The 17,717-nt window shown below is 34.9% G+C and overlaps 1 protein-coding gene across 2 annotated transcripts in view; it reads right to left on the bottom strand.

Annotated features, from left to right (window-relative positions):
- The window catches only part of LOC123552322 (baculoviral IAP repeat-containing protein 7-like), a 54,341-nt gene extending 36,624 nt beyond the window's left edge, over nt 1–17,717 (bottom strand). The window contains exon 1 of one of the 2 annotated variants that reach the window (XM_053541836.1): nt 17,466–17,717. The gene's annotated coding sequence lies outside the window, so the exon portion shown is untranslated. Of the gene's footprint in view, nt 1–10,455; nt 10,501–17,465 lie in introns of those variants that run through there. The other variant, XM_053541835.1, reaches the window with a different exon arrangement.

Genomic DNA, 17,717 nt, shown 5'->3' with positions numbered 1-17,717 from the left:
ACTGATGAGCTTTTTTTAACCGACTATAACCATATTATAACCAAAATGAAGTTGACTTAACATTTAAATTGTGCTACGAACGAGCTGAAACCCTGGTGCACCTCGTATTAAAAGGTTCGGAATTAAAATATATCAGAGACACGGTTTCCGGACGGCTAGACACTTCCTTTTTTTACAATTTCAACACGGAGTGTTGTTTGCCCATCTTCCATGTAAAAAGCAGTTGGAAATATAAATAGACTGCATTGAAAAGTGTAACTACGCCAAACCGGAAATGACCACTCAGTGTTACATGTGAAGTAGTCCAAAATGTAGTTCCATGCTATGGATGAAATCTGGTATAATAAGTGGCATGGGGAGGTGACAGTTATATTTTTGGCTTTGTTTTATGGCTTATTGTATTGAGAAAAGATCTAGACCATTTTCATTGTGAATTTCCTGGAATAAGTTTTATTCTTTGCGGTAAATGTCTACCTACGCGAAACCTAAATTGAAAAAGGTAAAAGCAAATATACAGATTCAATTTCAGTGTGTAGACATACAAGTCACGCGATGTAAATAGTGCTGTGATTTAGTGTACATTAATCCAGTACGTGTTGCACACTGCTATTCATTATTCTGTGGTGGTGGATATTCAGATCTACACATTTTACTTCACGCGACTGTTCTTCCAGAAGGGAGGTCTTGATTTGAGGATAACAGAAAAGGTTACATTCTACCAATTAAATTCCTTATTTATTTCATATTAATAACAAAACATTCAGACCTCATTTTCAGCACTTTAGAGCATTTCAATGATATGAAAACCATGCATATATGGTCATTTAGTATACCATGTCTTTTTATCAAAAATAGAAAAATATTGACATGTTATGTTGAATATAAGAAAAATAATCTGTTCTGAGAAACATCACCCTCTAAAAATGCCCCCATGAAAACAGCCGTTTAGCAGTTACGCGTAAGTAGACATTTTTCGCAAAGAATAAAACTTATTCCAAGAAATTTACAATGAAAATGGTCTAGATCTATTCTAGATCTATTCTCAATACTATAAGCAATAAACATAAGCCAAAAATTTAACTGTCACCTCCTCATGTCACTCATTATACCAGATTTCATCCATAGCATGGAACTACATTTTGGACTACTTCACATGTAACACTGAGTAGTCACTTCCGGTTTGGTGTAATCCGTCCAAAACAGATAAGGTACGAAGGTAGTAATTCGCCGGATATGACGTACTTCGTGGTCACTCGAATGTATAGTCCATATCATTACAAGGAAATTCATTGATGCAAGCATCAAAGACGCCGCCAAGTGTTGTGTCTGAAGTACATTTATTGCAATATGAGAAATCCCCTAATTATTAGTTTGGTTAGTCTGACTGGTTACAAATTATCAACATTAGCACATAATACAATATATGTTATAAACTGTTAAAAGCATGAAAAATAAGCATGATAGAAAAGTATAACCATGCAATACAAATCCTCTACCTGCAATGACATTGACATTGCGAGTAGGTGGTCCCTTTACATACAAAATTAAAGAATTTATTTCACCAACTAAGGTCAGCACCTGTGAAAAGTTCTTATATACTGGAGTATGTGTATGAAGTTTCACAGAAATGCAGTTAGTTGGGAAATGAGGAAATGTTGAAATATAATTATTTCAAAGTTGTGGTTCACAGAAACCATTATTTTTATTATCATATTATGTAATGAGTGTTTTCTATTCACTGAAGTTTCGTGGTCCTTAGTCACCTACATTATCTATTTCAGAATGCAGATTATACAGTTTCCGTTGCCAAAACAACCAAAAATTTTGTCCAAGAAAAGAATGATATAACATGAATAATCTCTATATTGCCCCTATTCACAAAGCAAATGTCATGAATCTTTCTTATATACTTTTGGAATATCATAGAATTCATTTTTTTTGGACCAACGGTAAACTTGATTCAAATCTAAAACAAACTATCTTTACAAGTTAAAAAAAAAGAAAGAAAAAAAAAGAAACAAGTAACAAGATATAATACAACCGGAGCAATTGACTAGTTATATGAAATTAATGAAAATATAAATTCAATAAGGAAATCTATTTGAAAATCACTGATCCTTTGATAAGTTTTTGTCCCATGGCTTTTGATATTTCGATCTAACCACATTTTAAAAAAGTATTAACTTGTCACTGACAAATTCAGCCAAATGATGGCCCTTTATTGCACACCTTAGTTGACAGTGAATATCTTTAAACAATAAGTATATGACACATAAGCAAACTTGAAAAAAGTCAAAGGTTAGAATCAAGATGAGTTTATAAAATATTTAGAGATATTCTGGCCAGTTGTACATGTGGTCACAAATGGGAAACTCTATGCTTCAAAGTTAAGGTAACCATAACAATTATATAAATATACAACTGTAAAAGGAATCTGCAAAAATGTGCGCATTCTGAAATTACATCACTGTACCTATCAACAAAGAAAATAAGACAAAAGATTAACAATAAGTTAACAGCGGCACTTCCTACGTTCATTTAAACATATATATGCTTATTGATTCCTTTATTTAATTTGTTAATACGTTTTTTCAAGGAATTTTATGCAGGCAAAGTGTAATTTTCCGTATTTTTATTTTTTAATATTCTTTTCAAAGATTGTAAAATGCATTTCATGAACGCTCCCTTGTCCGCAAATCACGCGTTGCAGTATGGTATATCTGCGGTGTGTTCTATTTATAGAAAATGAGATAGGTAAGTAGGTCATGCTAAGGTCAGAAATAGAAAACTTGACTTACAGAGTAACCTCCCTTATCAATAAATCGGATCAACATTTTGACGAAAATGTAAATTAAGAAAATATTTTCTGCTCTACAAATAAGGAGAGGAAAGACAGATAACATTGTTTTATATCACATAATAAGATGCATTACATACATTTCTTATGTTTTCTTTTTGCCATTTTTTTTTGTTTATTCACTAAAATCTATCGTGCAATATCGAGGGTCCTTTTACAAACTATTCACTGTGTTCAGTTTATCATTCGGACACTACATGTATTCATTACCATCTTTACATGGTCCAAATAAAAGTGTATCCCATATATACTCGACACCGCCTCCTTGCGGCGTCGAATAAAATGCCATTTATCCGCCTGGTATTTTCGTACCAGATATAACCTTTATTGGTGCCTGATTGTACAATGTGGACTGTCTGCGGATGATTTTAAGCTACGTTATATGTTTCAAACGTTGTGATGAAACTTTTTTGTGAAATGAAAGTGAATGTAGGATTTTCCTGATATCTTCCCGCTAGTACGCAATATTAGCGTTTTCATCACATATCTCAGTCACTTGACCATGGTTTCACTGCATTATGGTCAACCCCATATTTTTGGCATTTACTTATTATAATCAAATATATAATACAATATAAATCAATAATGTATTTTAGGCATTTTCTTAACTTAGAACAACACTCTCCAGGGAGAATGGCAAGTTTTCTTGCTAAGTTGCAAATAAGGGAAAAGTTAACATGTCACAGCGCTTTGACGTGATATTTAAGATAGCCTAAACGAAAATATGACCTGTTTTACAGCTGTAAAAACGTCTGTAAAAGACCTGTATTTTGAAAGTACAGCTGAAAATACCTGTTAGTAGAAAATGACCGGAAATATACTTGAAATTTACAGGTGTAAAACACTCTGGTCTCAAAAGTACTGCTGTAAAAATACAGTTGAAAGTTACAGCCGTAAAATCTAAATATAAAAATTACAGATATAACTTTTTTGGAGGGAAACATGAGTCTTGTCAGCCATCTTTAATGCATTTTGGTGGAATAACATGTAACTGAAATTCACAGTGACAGCACATCTTCTAAAATATTAAAAATTAAAGCGTTATGGAGTAAGTTCAAATGTTAAATTATATAATATAGTTGTAAAATGACATGTTTAAATACATCCAATAACTGTTTACACTATACTTGAAGCTGATAAGTTTAAAAGAAGTACTTACAAGATTGTCATATGTTTTCATGACAAAGAAAGTTTGATAAACAAGATTTGAATTTTGTTTGCTACACTTGAATTTTGCATTTGCTAAACTGTAAACATATAACATGCTGTTCTTTACTTAATAGATCACTGATATTATAATTACCCTTTCTAGAGAATTACAATTCATCCTAAAACTTTTTGTACAGGTCTTTTACAGACGTTTTACAGCTGTAAAACAGGTCCTGTTTTCATACAGGTCCAGGTCCCCCGTTAACGTAAGCAATGGGGTTGCCCTAAACGAGAAAACAGTGGACAGAACTAAACAAAATGGAATTTAGAAAGGGGATCTAAGGTTATGTAGCCTGCATATCAAAGAAACTGCCAAAAGACAGTATTAAAAAGCAGGTACCATAACCAAGGGGTGATTTTACAATACCCAAAGCTATAAAAGCGGTATGAAAAGTATGATGAAATCACACACCTAAAGGGGAAAAATAACTTTCGATGTTAAAGGGGAAATATCTGTGACACTTTGTATACCGTGATCTGGAAATGCGTTTTCGCATATATATGCAGGTCTGTATCTAAAAGGATTTTTTCTCTCAATTTTTGGGACTTTATCTCGTTTTACCCCTCTGGTCAGGAAGCTCTGTGTCTGTACTAGTAGAGGATGGATTTGGCGTCCTGAATGGCTGCCTTTGTACTATGTGAAGCATGAAAAGGGCGCTATATAGATTTGGTTTAACAATAATAACATGTAAATTCTTCTTCTTCCAGTGACGTGCAGAACCGTATTAAAGCAAACATACTAGCGCTACTGTGATTATTACAAGCGCAGTTAAAAAGGGTCAAAAATATCCAGCACTGGATTATGCAATTGCTTCCGCAATCCTAGTCTTGAACGTGTCCAAAATGGATGCTGTAACAATGCTGTTCGGCAGCTGTTTCCATTATAACGATGGAGGAATGGAAGAATGACTCCTGCATGACCTGTGTTCTGCATTAACCTCACTGAGTGGCCACGGGTAGACGCTCCGTGTGAGCGTAATTAAGGCATTTTGTCAATGACAACACTCTCCCAACCGAGCAAGGAGTTATAGTTTTCAAGTAACTGTATGTAATGATTCTATACTATGATGAAATTGCACTCATAAAACTTAAACAAATCTGATTCAGTAGGAAAATATCCTGGCTATACATGTATTTCAATCCACCATTTTCGTATCTTCTCGAATAGGATTTATTTTCTAAAAGCTGACTTCATTTTTTTAAAATACAGTTTAAATACTTCGATTGAACCATATCGATATCAGAAAATAATTTGCCTTTGGTTTAACATGGGACAAATCTTTGGCAAATTTGATATCGTATTTTGCAAAGCTACTTTTGAAAATTCTTCATGAAATTGACATATGTTTTCTAAGGTATTCAATATAATAATAACATTGTACTGTTTATGAAATTATATATACAATAAGCATGTTCCTTGGATGCACCGCAATAAATGCTTAATTATGGGTCAATGGCATGAGAGAATTCTGGAAGTTGTTGATGCAATGTAAATCTTGGTAATTATCTATTAATGCGTGAGAGGCAACACAGTCAGTTGAACACAGTATTCATACTGTTTTGAAAAAATTGCATTATATTCAGTAATTTGAAAAATATAACTCCTTTTTGTGAATAATTTATTCACCAGCACACAATCTTTAGTACTCAAATTCAAGCCCTTTTCAGCAGAAGACGACCATGACGTTCTCCAAACTGACACATTTACATGCCTGAACAGAGTTAAGCCAACGAGAAGAAAGGTCCAGCACCATAAATTTGACTTAAAAAGATAAAAGATTTCCCGGAAGCACAAAGCACTCCAGACACAGCCATAGAGCCATGCATCGCAAAGTAGGTCGAAAACAAAAAAGATGCTGTTAAGAAAAAGTATTGTAGACGGGGTGCTTCAAATATCCAACAAGTACATTTTGATTATACGCAAAATACAGAAAGGGGGATGCGGGAAGGGGTAAGGGGTAGATAAGGGACGGATGTAGGGGGAAAGTGAAGCAAGGACGAATATTCAAAAGGGAAAGCCACATTCCTTAAACGTAGTAACCCTACAACGTAAACCACAGCAACGCAGACATGCACGTACTAAAGACAAACACACACAAAAAACTAACATACATACAAGTCAGAAAAAAACAACACTGTGGGGCACCGTCCAAGACACGCGCGCGCGCGCACGCACCCACAAACAAGCAAGAAAAAACAATAGTCGGGCACCGCCTACGGACGGCCGGCGGCCATAATTATGGTGGGCACGATACCTTACTCCTAGCAAAGGGAGAGGGGGTGCAAATGCAACGGAGCGTAAATGCAAGGGCAAAAGATGGGAGGGGGCGATGGGGTAATAAGGAAAAAGAGGAAAGAAACGCCAACAGCAGAGAAGACAACATACGCAACACAAAATACGACACAGACAGAAAACATGTTGAAAATAGGGTCACCGCCTTGGAACGGTCAGTTACCTATATAAAGGAAACTGGGGGTTTAAACGCGTTTAGGCATGCCAACCTCGCACTTACCCTATTTTCAACAAGTTAAACAAGACAAACTACTAGCTGAGAAAGGCTCTAACAGTGACAAATTACCAGATCATATCAAGTAAAACACAAAATTAGGGTCAGTCAAAGGTATAATTACGCTAATGTACTCAACACCTTGTCTGAAGTCAGAGCACCAAGAGGCTAACTTTTAAGGGCATGACTAAGTAAGCTGCAAGACAAAATTCCACACCCTACGTCCGTTTTTATAGGATTTAGGAGAAAAGCATCAAGGAGTCTTACACTTTATTAGTCATCGCAAGCGTAGCGATTAACTGTAGAGGGGTCAATCACCGAACATGCACTGTGCTTAACGATTTTCGCATTGCATCGCATTTTGATAAATGTTTTAACTCATTTTACAACTATCTGATTAAAATAAAATAGAGAAAAGTAGAAACTTCACAGGTCGCTCAACACGACAAAAACGAAAATGTTGCAGGCTCGGTTTGATTGAGCCTGTTCATGGACGGCAGTGGAAATGCATGCTACCGTCCACGCCCTCTAGCCCCGGGTTGAGCAGAACTCAACATTTACACATGCTAAAAGTACAAAAAGCAATTTAAAGACATCCGCAGATGTATTCAAACGGCGGTGAACATGGAACCTTCAATGATACACGTGTTGAGGCTTGTAATTCCATGAAGAGCGGCGTTGGTTCCCCAGATAAAGTAAAGGGTTTGCCCTAAACGAGAAAACAATGGGCAGAACTAAACAAACTGGAATTTAGGAAGGGGATCTGAGGTTATGGAGCCTGTGCATCACAGGAACTGTCAATAGACAAAATTAAACAGCAGGTACCATATCCAAGGGGTGATTAAACAATACCCAAGGCTATAAAAGCGGGAGTATTGGAACCACACAGACCGAAATGGTCATATTGACAAATTGAACAGTACCAATAACACGGCATAAAAGTCGTGCTGAACGATCTGAGAAGATCGAAATATAACAGCCCTGATTGATTGTACGGGGAGACTTTTTACGGCCGCCACACGGCACAAACAACGCTGCTGTGATAATAAAATAGAGAAAAGTAGAAACTTCACAGGTCGCTCAACACGACAAAACGAAAATGTTGCAGGCTCGGTTTGATTGAGCCTGTTCATGGACGGTAGTGGAAATGCATGCTACCGTCCACGCCCTCTAGCCCCGGGTTGAGCAAACTCAACATTTACACATGCTAAAAGTACAAAAAGCAATTTAGAGACATCCGCAGATGTATTCAAACGGCGGTGAACATGGAACCAGTATTATTTTAAAAAACGCATGCCAATTTGTAAACAGATTCACAACTTAGCAATTCTAAGATGTAAATATTATGTGAACTACTTTCAGAAACAGTATTCTCAATATGGTGGACACATATGTTACCCACAGTACTACAACAAAAGTATCCATTGACTTCTTAATGACTCTTACAATGACAGAAGGACAGAGCTTCCAATAAGTCTAAATCATCAGACAGTGTTGAGAATATAATAACAGCGGAAATCTTCTTGTCAAAGAATCATCCACCAAGCAAAAAGCCACAATACGAAAAATATCACAAGCAAAAAAAGATCTAGTCATTCAACAAAGAGAAAAAAACGAAAACGCATCAGGTGTCTATCCACAACGGAACAGTGATAGTTTAATTTCTAGCGACGCTCGCATAAACGAAGACATTCTTAATCGTAAATAAAAGGCAGACTTCATGAACTTGCATACCTTACCTAAATGGGCTCCAATCTGTACGCCCTTGTGCAAGATATCAGAATTACATCATTTGGTTTGGGGGACACCGGTCTAATTTAGTTGACTTTACCATAATCAATGGATGGTACTGTCGATTTATAGCACTTAAATGAAAAATGAGTAATGCCTACTTTTGAAAATAATAAAGTCAATATTGATTTTAATAAACAAACCTTTAATTGAATAAAAGTTGGGAAATTTAGATAAGTGGTTGTTCATGAGTTTGCAGTCGACTTCAACATGTAATAACATTTAATTTATGTAAACGCCCACTGTAAATGTGAATTACAGCGCGAGCTACACATGCATAGGTGGAAACAGTCATGCTTCAAGTATCACAAAAGAAACCACCATATTGTATCTGATTTAATGAATAGTAATTACTAGTGAAGAATACCGAACTAGAGATACCTCCTGCTAATTACCAAGCAGAAACTGTAAAATGTAAGGGTCATAACTCCAGAGAAATTCACTGAATCATAAGATTCCAACGATATACACAACTAGGCTTGGCAGTGATAACTCCTATGAATAACGGTGGAATTCCAACTAGTGATATAGGAGAACTAGTACAGATCAAAGAATAAGGGTCATGACTCCGATGGAAATCATTTTATCACAACATGGCGATAATATGCACAAAGTTCTACGCTTCACACTAATTACTCGTGAGATTTGGAGAAGAAAGTAGTATAAACACTGTAAATGTTTCAAATCAAGGACCACAACTCTGATATCTCCTATATGTATTGGTGGAAATCTGCCCATTGGTGTGAGAAAATTTCCATAATATCATAAAATGGGACACACAAAGGGCCATGACTACCCTGAAAATCACTGAACCAGAACATACCAACTACAACAAGCCTTGGCACTGATAACTCCTGTAATGTTTGGTGGATATCCGCCCTATTATAAAAGAGATTTGGCTAAAACATCACAAAAATTGATGAATGAATGGCCATAACTCTGCTTAAAACACTAAATCGGAACATGCCACGATTTGCACAACTAGGCTTTGCAAATGCTCACTTTTCTGAAGTTTGGTGTAATTCCTCCTGGTGTTATCTGAGCAATTCCCCGAGCAAGTAAAATACGACGAACCAAGAGCCATAAACCCACTGAAAAGCAGTGAACTGGAACACGCCGATGATATGTATAACTAGGCATGGCGCTGATCAATCCTGTAAGTTTTGGTGGAAATCCGCTAAATAATATAAGAGAAGTGGCCAAAAACATCATAAAATTTCATTAACATTTTCAAGGGCCATCACTCATCTGAAAATCATCGGACAAGAATGCCGATGACATGTATAACTAGGTTTTGCAGTGATCATTCAGGTGAAGCTTTGTGTCTATCCGTCCAGTGGTGTTGGAGTAGTTGCAAGGGCAAATTTTGTGACATACAGATGGACAGACCTACGGGCAAACAGACGGTCAGCACTAAATCAATATGTCTCTCCCACTACATATGGAAGACATAAATACTTGAACACAAGTTGCACTCATTAAATAATTGCCATATAAAATTAGGCGTTTTTATGTCCTTGAATGTATTCATAGATATATTAGAGGTTTAGAAATTAGCATTCTATGAAGATAAGAAAGAAATAGCCATTTGATTATGAAGTGTTTCAATAATAACGTTATCAATTTAGGTTTCTTCACAAAGTCTCTAAATAAACACATGTGCTAAACACGGACTCGCATTCTCTATAGTCCCACCCTAGGTTTACTTTTTATTCTGTATATTGACTGATGAATCAAACAAATGACACCTCATCCATGGTTTCCTCTCTTATCAACCGAAAAAAATTGAGACCGACTCCTCTTGAACCATATTAATACTGTCTAGAATGTCACATCAGTAGATTTACACGTATAATCATTATTATGATGGAATGGGGTTTCGTTGACCTGTTGAGTACCCACCCCAGCCTCAAGTCAGGAAGATTCTAAGATCGCACGTTTTTATTAACATGCATACATTTGTTAATTTGAGTTTTATACTGTATGTTATTTTTGACTTGATTATTTTATAATTATTTTGCTTTAAATTGAATTTCTAACACAATTAAACATTCTTTAACCTACTTTCTGTTTCGACAAAATAATACTTACATGCTATAAATCGCCGCATTATATTATACTTCAGAACTGTACATTGTTACATTAAAACTAGACTGTTTAATACTTGCATTGTGGATTTACCAATATCAATATTTAGCTTCCTTGTAGCGATATGGGATCCCAATTGTTGTTTTGTAATAGTCCGAAAGTTTCCGGTATCGACTGATATAATAAGTAAAACAACTATTTTCGGTCTAGTTTTGAAAGAGTCTTTAGGTGATTAAAGATATGACCGATATTTGCATTATACTGTCTGTTGTTTAATTAATGTCCATCTATAACTGGCCGTCCATAAATATTAATTATGTTCGCCTGCTCACGAAAACTGAGCGCAGATTTCCCATTTATGATCAACGCTCTATTTATAATTAGCTCGATTTTTCGGGTGGTTATGGAATGCAATGAGCACATATCGTAGGACATGTGTTCATATAGCCAGCCATAGTTTTGCTGTCTGTACAGTCTGACAGGGAAGGAGGTTTCTGTCGACATTTGAGCATATTCCATCTATTACAATTCTAATAGGGATCAAGAATTTAATTAAACATTTTATATTCGAAAGGCTGCTTCTTAAGAAAAAAACATATTTCTAATCTATTTTTCGTGTTTCTTTCTAAGTACTAGGTCAAAAAATCTAACGTATGGTGGGTCCGAGTGGGTCACTACGCATAACATCACACTTGGCACTAATGATTTTGCCTTTGCGACCAGTGTAGATCATGATCAGCCTGCACATTCCGCAGTCAGACCAAGATATGCACTGTTCGCCATTCAGTCAGTATCTTTTTGGTAAACACCCTTTTTTACAGTAAATGGTAATTCCCACGTTGCAAGATGGACACGTTCATTATAGAAATTTAGCAAGGTAAGGGTTAAGTAGATACAATCCTGTGTCCTACTGTTCAAGACTTATTATAACAAGATAATTTTTTCTAACCCACATCTACTTCGTTTTACTACCTAGCTTACTCTACATTCACTTTTGATAACCGGCACTTGTGAACGTTTTTGTACTCCTCTAAAACAATGCACTACCCCGTTATTCTGGAGGACAAAATATGCTTGCGTTTTAGAAATACTTAAACTTAAAAGATAAGCTGTATTCTTTTGCTAATTTTCCATTCTTTGTGGCTTTACGGAAAACGGTTATCAAATTTAAAATGGTGCTTTATACACACATTAAAATGTAATTCAAAATATAATAAAATATATAGCTACATAATTTTCATGTTAAAATGTAATTCAAAATATATAAAAATATATAGCTACATTATTTTCATGTTACTGCGTGGTTTGTGTAGCGATTTTCATTTGACAAGTGTTTAGAACGTTCTTATCAAATCATCACGACTTGCAACTTAAAATATACATATATACTAAGTTTGAGAGTAGTCGAGACTTTTTTTTCTGTTGTTGACATGGAAGAGTCACTGTACCACAGCTGAGCTGTAAATATTTTATTAAGCAGAATCTGATGTGGTTTATCAATTTTTAATTTGTGTAAAATAAAAACATTTTTCAGACAAAGATTATATAAATCCATTTTCTTCTATAATGAATACTATGAGTAGATACGCCATCATTAATATGAATCTAATGTAAATATATATTTTATCTTTTTAAAATACATATCTGAGAAAATAAAGCTTTAATATATTTTCAGAGATTCACAGGGCGAATCATCAAAAAGGTATGTCATAACTTATCACCAAGTCATTCAAGCACGAAAAGAAAACGAACAGAAAACCTGTATAAGAAAACGTATTAGGAAAACGTGCAATGAGATGATATTTCTGACAAACACGAAAAAAGGTTATTTAATAAATGTAGCTCGAACAACATTCCAACTTGTTTAATCAAACAAGTCCCCTAAAACATTGAGCATTGAGTGCATGTCACAACCTCTTAAATCAGCGTTACCAGATGTAATTTCACAATAGCAAATTGTTAGGTTTTTACATTATTTTGATTTAATTATGTTGTATTATTGTTTATAATGATTTAATTGTTTATGAAGTATTATTTGATTTTACTTGAAGCCTTAGAAGGTGTTTCCTATCAATCCGGTAAGCCTTTTATCATTTTAAAACAACGAAAATAGTTTCTTACATGACATAGTGAAACAATTTCCCGACATGGGTTTGAATTCCTATCTTTGTGCCTGTGAGCTTAGTTTGTCGTCGCCAAGCCAAGCAAATGATGTTAGTTTAGTTGACTTTACACTAAAACGGCTAAACTTTTGGTCATGTTTTTGATAAATTGCAGAAAACTTTATCATAAAAAACTTCTGGATATGCATATATTGTCCAAACTAAGTTTGATGCTTCATATAATGATTATGTTTTTAATTCTATAAGATATCAAAAGGAAAGAAAAGATGGGAACAAATTCGAAGTAGGGCTTATCACCTGTGTAAGAGACGGTCCTTCTAAAACGTAGACAGGACTATGAATGTGAAAAAATAGATATATTGTGCTTTGAATTGTATACGGAAAACATAAAAGGAGTATTGTAGTTAATAAACCTCCAAATACAAAGGAAAAAGTGTTTTCACTCGACAAATTATTTTTAAATGATTACCATATTTTATTCTTATACTATTTAATTTTAATCTATCTCTGCACACCCTAAAAGCGCAGTTTCATATAATTAAAGGTTCCAGTTGTCAAATGAAAACTCACCACACTTTCAGTTTGGATGGTACTCTTACAAATAGGCCGAACTTATTCTGTAACACCAAAAAATCGGACTACTGTGTAATTGACTGTCACAATTGTATTGCCACTGTCACCAAGGAACACTGTAATACTTCTCATCCCAAATATGTACAGTTTAGATCTTTAAAACTTTCTATCAACAGGCGTTTAACAACGATTTATCATATATACTATGCGCGTAGTGAAGTGAAAGCTAAAAAAGTCATTAAGTGATCTATAAATTGACCTATTTATAGTTTGATAGGTAAAACTGCAGGTAAACATTGGCGATCCTCATATTTTGGGAAGAAATGACTTTATATGATGTCACTTACCTGAGAATAATAGACTTAATCAAACCGAGTCTGCTATTACGTTGTTTGTTTGCGTTTTATGCTACCAAAGGATCATTGGTATAATATACAGATAACTGAGTTAAAAGAAAACCCGAAACACTCTGGTTTGTGATTGGATGTTTAGACTATTTATTATTTTCCTTCTATTTTTTAGACACGAGTTTAAAAACAAATAGGATCAGATTTTCGTATCGTTCCATTCAGTGTTTTTCCTAAAACAAAGAAAAGATGGCTAATAGGCTCAAGCATATGCTTGGCTGCGTCCTCTGTTTTCAGGCATCTTCTTGTAAATTTCATTAAAGTTATTTAAGGCTTTTAATTTTGTGATAAAATCATTTAAAGCTGCTTTCCAAATAAGAAGAGAATATGCTTTCTTATATTGTTAGAAAAATCCTACTTTCAAGATTGAACATAAATTATTATCAGGGCAATGAAGGGAGGTAATCACAAACTTGGACTCAATAATAATTTCTACAGTATTAATCAGATACTCGAACCTATGACAAATATAGGAGAAAACAATTATCAAATATTTGATCAAACAAGTAGTTTTATTTATGATCATAATAAAACATTGTTCAGCCACATACTCAAAAATACATTATGGCCCTTTGATTAATATAACAGCTGTGTGACGGAGGAGACAAGTCGCCCATACTCAATGTTCTTATATTTTGTTGTTCTTTGTGATAATATTCCTTTAATAGTGTTAATAACATAAAATTAATGCTAGGAACAGTAATATTATACACTTTAGAGGTAGTTCAAAGCAAAGGTCTCAGCAAAGGTCTCAGTTTGTTTTAGTTGTGGTCAAGATTTGATTGATATAACAGATACGTATGTATTTTAGGTCTAGTTTTAGAATTATGGATTGTAATGCTAAATTTGTGTCACCAGCAGTGGGCCGAGCTATGGGGTTATTGAAATCTAAATCTAAGTCTTTAGATGGTCCGCCTTTTCAAGTTGTTTACTAAACTGTGTAACAGCCTTGTGTGGCCAGTTATTCGTTACGAGGCGGCTATTTGGGGAGCAAGAAATTTATCATGCATTGAAGCCAATCAGAACCGAGCTATGCGCTTTTACTGAAGGACGGGATGACATACTCCTAATACTGCTGTGCTGTGAGCCAATTTTCACTAAGCAGTTAAGATGTATTACTAACATATAGTGTAGATTTTCAGAGATGGACACTTCTCGTTTGAATAATTTTGTGTTTAATCGTGACTTAAGACATGCGGAAAGAGGTTGTAAAAACTGGCATCATATAATAAAAGAACTGTTTTTATCAATATGATTGTTTAGATTTTTTCGGCGTAGCTGTATAACATGGATTTTGACCTGTATTCTATAGTAAGAGGGGCACGGAACAGGTGCGCACTGCAAAAGATAAACCATTTATTACTAAGTCTTAAATAACATTGAATATTAGAAGGCACATATTAAATAGAGGGTATTTAGTCATTTTAACCCACAACTAAAATGATTTATTCTAACTTTAAACCTTTAGTAATTTATCATCTCAAGAGAAATCAAAAGTACACTTCTTTCCCTGTTGTGTACCTCGCTTTCATATGAATGAGTGGTGGATGGTTGTAACTGTAGTCTGGGTCGAGATATTGTATAAGAATCAGCACAGGACGTCGAATCATTTTGACCTTCTATTACTTAAAGGATACATATTGATCATTTAAGTTTGCTGCTTAGTTGAAATATTTGCAAATGAGTCATGTGTTCATAGATGCATATCCAAATCTTTTCTGTCTGTACATCCTGTTAAATTATGATTCTTCCATGCGCCAAAACATTATTACCTCTACGCCGTTTGTCTTTTTTAAAGACATTTCTTGTTTAATGTAGAAGTTAAATTAAGTAAATTGTCTAAGACGTTAACTGACAATTCAATGAAGGAGTTTTTTTATTTATCTTTTTTTGTGGGGGTAGGAGGGAGAGGGGTGCGGGGGGTGGTATTTATTTGGTGGTGGGGGGGGTGGGGGGGGGGGGGCTTTTTTGTTCCTTTTCTCAAGTGTACTAGTCTACAGGGTCTTTAGTAACAGATGTTGACTGGATATACTAGTTCCTTGTCACAAGACTCATTGTGTGTGTAGTAACAGTTCCTTCTATGGTTTGCATTTGTGCAGTTTTTAGCTTGATTATTTGAAATGTTTTAGGTATGATTATGTTAAAGGTTTCCAAATAGTCAAGTGGTGCTGTCATTGGACAGTCCTTGGCTTTTTAAAAATCATTTCTGCTTGTTACTTCTTTCTGTAATACTGTATTGCAGATATGATAACCATCTTGGTAACTAATGTATATAGTTTGAGAAGCTTGTTCTCATCAGTTTACACCTGATCTGATCTGGTGTAATAACTGATTTTGTATCCATTTTTTTTAAGTCATGCATTTTTTGTGCCAATATTTCCGATCATCTTTTATCTCATTTTCTTATGGAATATTTAAGGCTTATTAATGTCAAAAAGTTACATCGGGATTAGCACTTTCAGCTCAAAGTCTTAACTTTAGTAAGATAGACTGTGCAATGTTGTTGTAAATACTATTATAAAAGTTTTTTATAATTCTATATTAGAACGGTCGTGCAATTTTGATTGTATAAATATTGTTGTTTGTATGAATATATATGCAAGAATGAGTCTTAAATAAAGAATAAATATAATATAATAGCTATCAGCCAGTGCTAAGGGGCATATGTGGTGTTGCATATTTATTTTTCTTGCATGCCGGACAGGATTTTCCCGTGTTTTTTCCGGTGCTAGAAAAACTCATCTTACACCAGAGATTACTCATGTGAAGTTTGGTGTAAATCCGTCCATTTGTGCCAGAGGAATTGCATGGACAAATTTTGTGACATACAGATAGACAGACTGACCGGCAGAGAGACAAACAGACGGTCAGCGCTAAATCAATATGTCTCCCACACTACATGTGAGAGACATTAATACTTGAACACAATATGCACTCATTAATTAAGTGCCATATATAAGTGAGGCATTTTTATGTCCTTGAATGTATTCATAGATATGTTAGATGTTTAGAAATTAGCGTTCTATGAAGATACGTTTGATTATGAAGTGTTTCAATAATAACGTTATCAAGATTAGATTTCTTCACAAAGTCGTGTGCTAAAACACGGACTCACATTCTCTATAGTCCCACCCAAGGTTTTCTTTTTATTCTGTATATTAACTGACGAATCAAACGACATTTCATCCATTCCCTTAGAAAAGATGTTGTTTTCAATAAGAATACCATCTCAAAATTCTAACAACTGAAGATAAAGGTGCAGGTGCCGAATGAGGGTTCCCGTGCCGGGTGCAGGGAGTCAAGAGGGATCCTGTGAGGCAAAAATTGCACCGACTGATAGGGATCCCGTGCATTAACGAAATCGAAAGTAGGGCGTTTTTTAGGAAATATGATGAAAATAGCCACATAAAGTGTATTTAAAAATAAGATGGGATCAACGACTTCACATCTAAGGTACTAGATACTTGCTATATTCAAGGAAAGTCGTATTTCAGTTTCATAAACACCGATGTTCACACGAGCCAGTACCCTCCGTCTACATTACATCTTCGTTTGGACTTGTGTCAATGTAACGATAAAAAGCAATGGTATATAGCTAGTCTTCCGGTGGTTCATATGTTTTTATGCACAAACCTGTGTTCCTGACGAAAATTTCGATTTTCCGAGCTCGTTGGAGTGCATTGTTTACCACAAAGAAGGTCCTGTGCGCGAACAGAGAGGGATCCGTCAAAGAGGGATCCGATATGCGTACACACCGTGTATAAACATGTATATATTTTCTCATTTGAGTTTTATACTGTATGTTATTTATGACTTGATTTATTTCATAATTATCTTGCTTTAATTTTGAATTTCTAACGTAATTAATCATTCTTTGACCTACTTTCCGTTTCGATAAAATAATACTTACATGCTATATAGCGCCGCATTATATTATTCTTCAGAACTGTAGATTTTATTAATTTAGCTTCCTTGTAGTAATGGGATTCCAATTGTTTGTTTTGTAATAGTCCAAAAGTTTCCGGTATCGACTGATATAATAAGTAAAACAACTTTCGAAAGTCTTACGTTAGCAGAGGCTTTTATGACCGATATTTGCCTTCTTCTGTCTGTTGTTCAATTAATGTCCATCTAAAACTGGTTCTCCATCAACATAAGTTAC

Source organism: Mercenaria mercenaria, chromosome 4 (assembly GCF_021730395.1).
Source record: "Mercenaria mercenaria strain notata chromosome 4, MADL_Memer_1, whole genome shotgun sequence".
NCBI classification, from domain to species: domain Eukaryota; kingdom Metazoa; phylum Mollusca; class Bivalvia; order Venerida; family Veneridae; genus Mercenaria; species Mercenaria mercenaria.
This window is presented reverse-complemented; position numbering and strand designations above follow the sequence as displayed.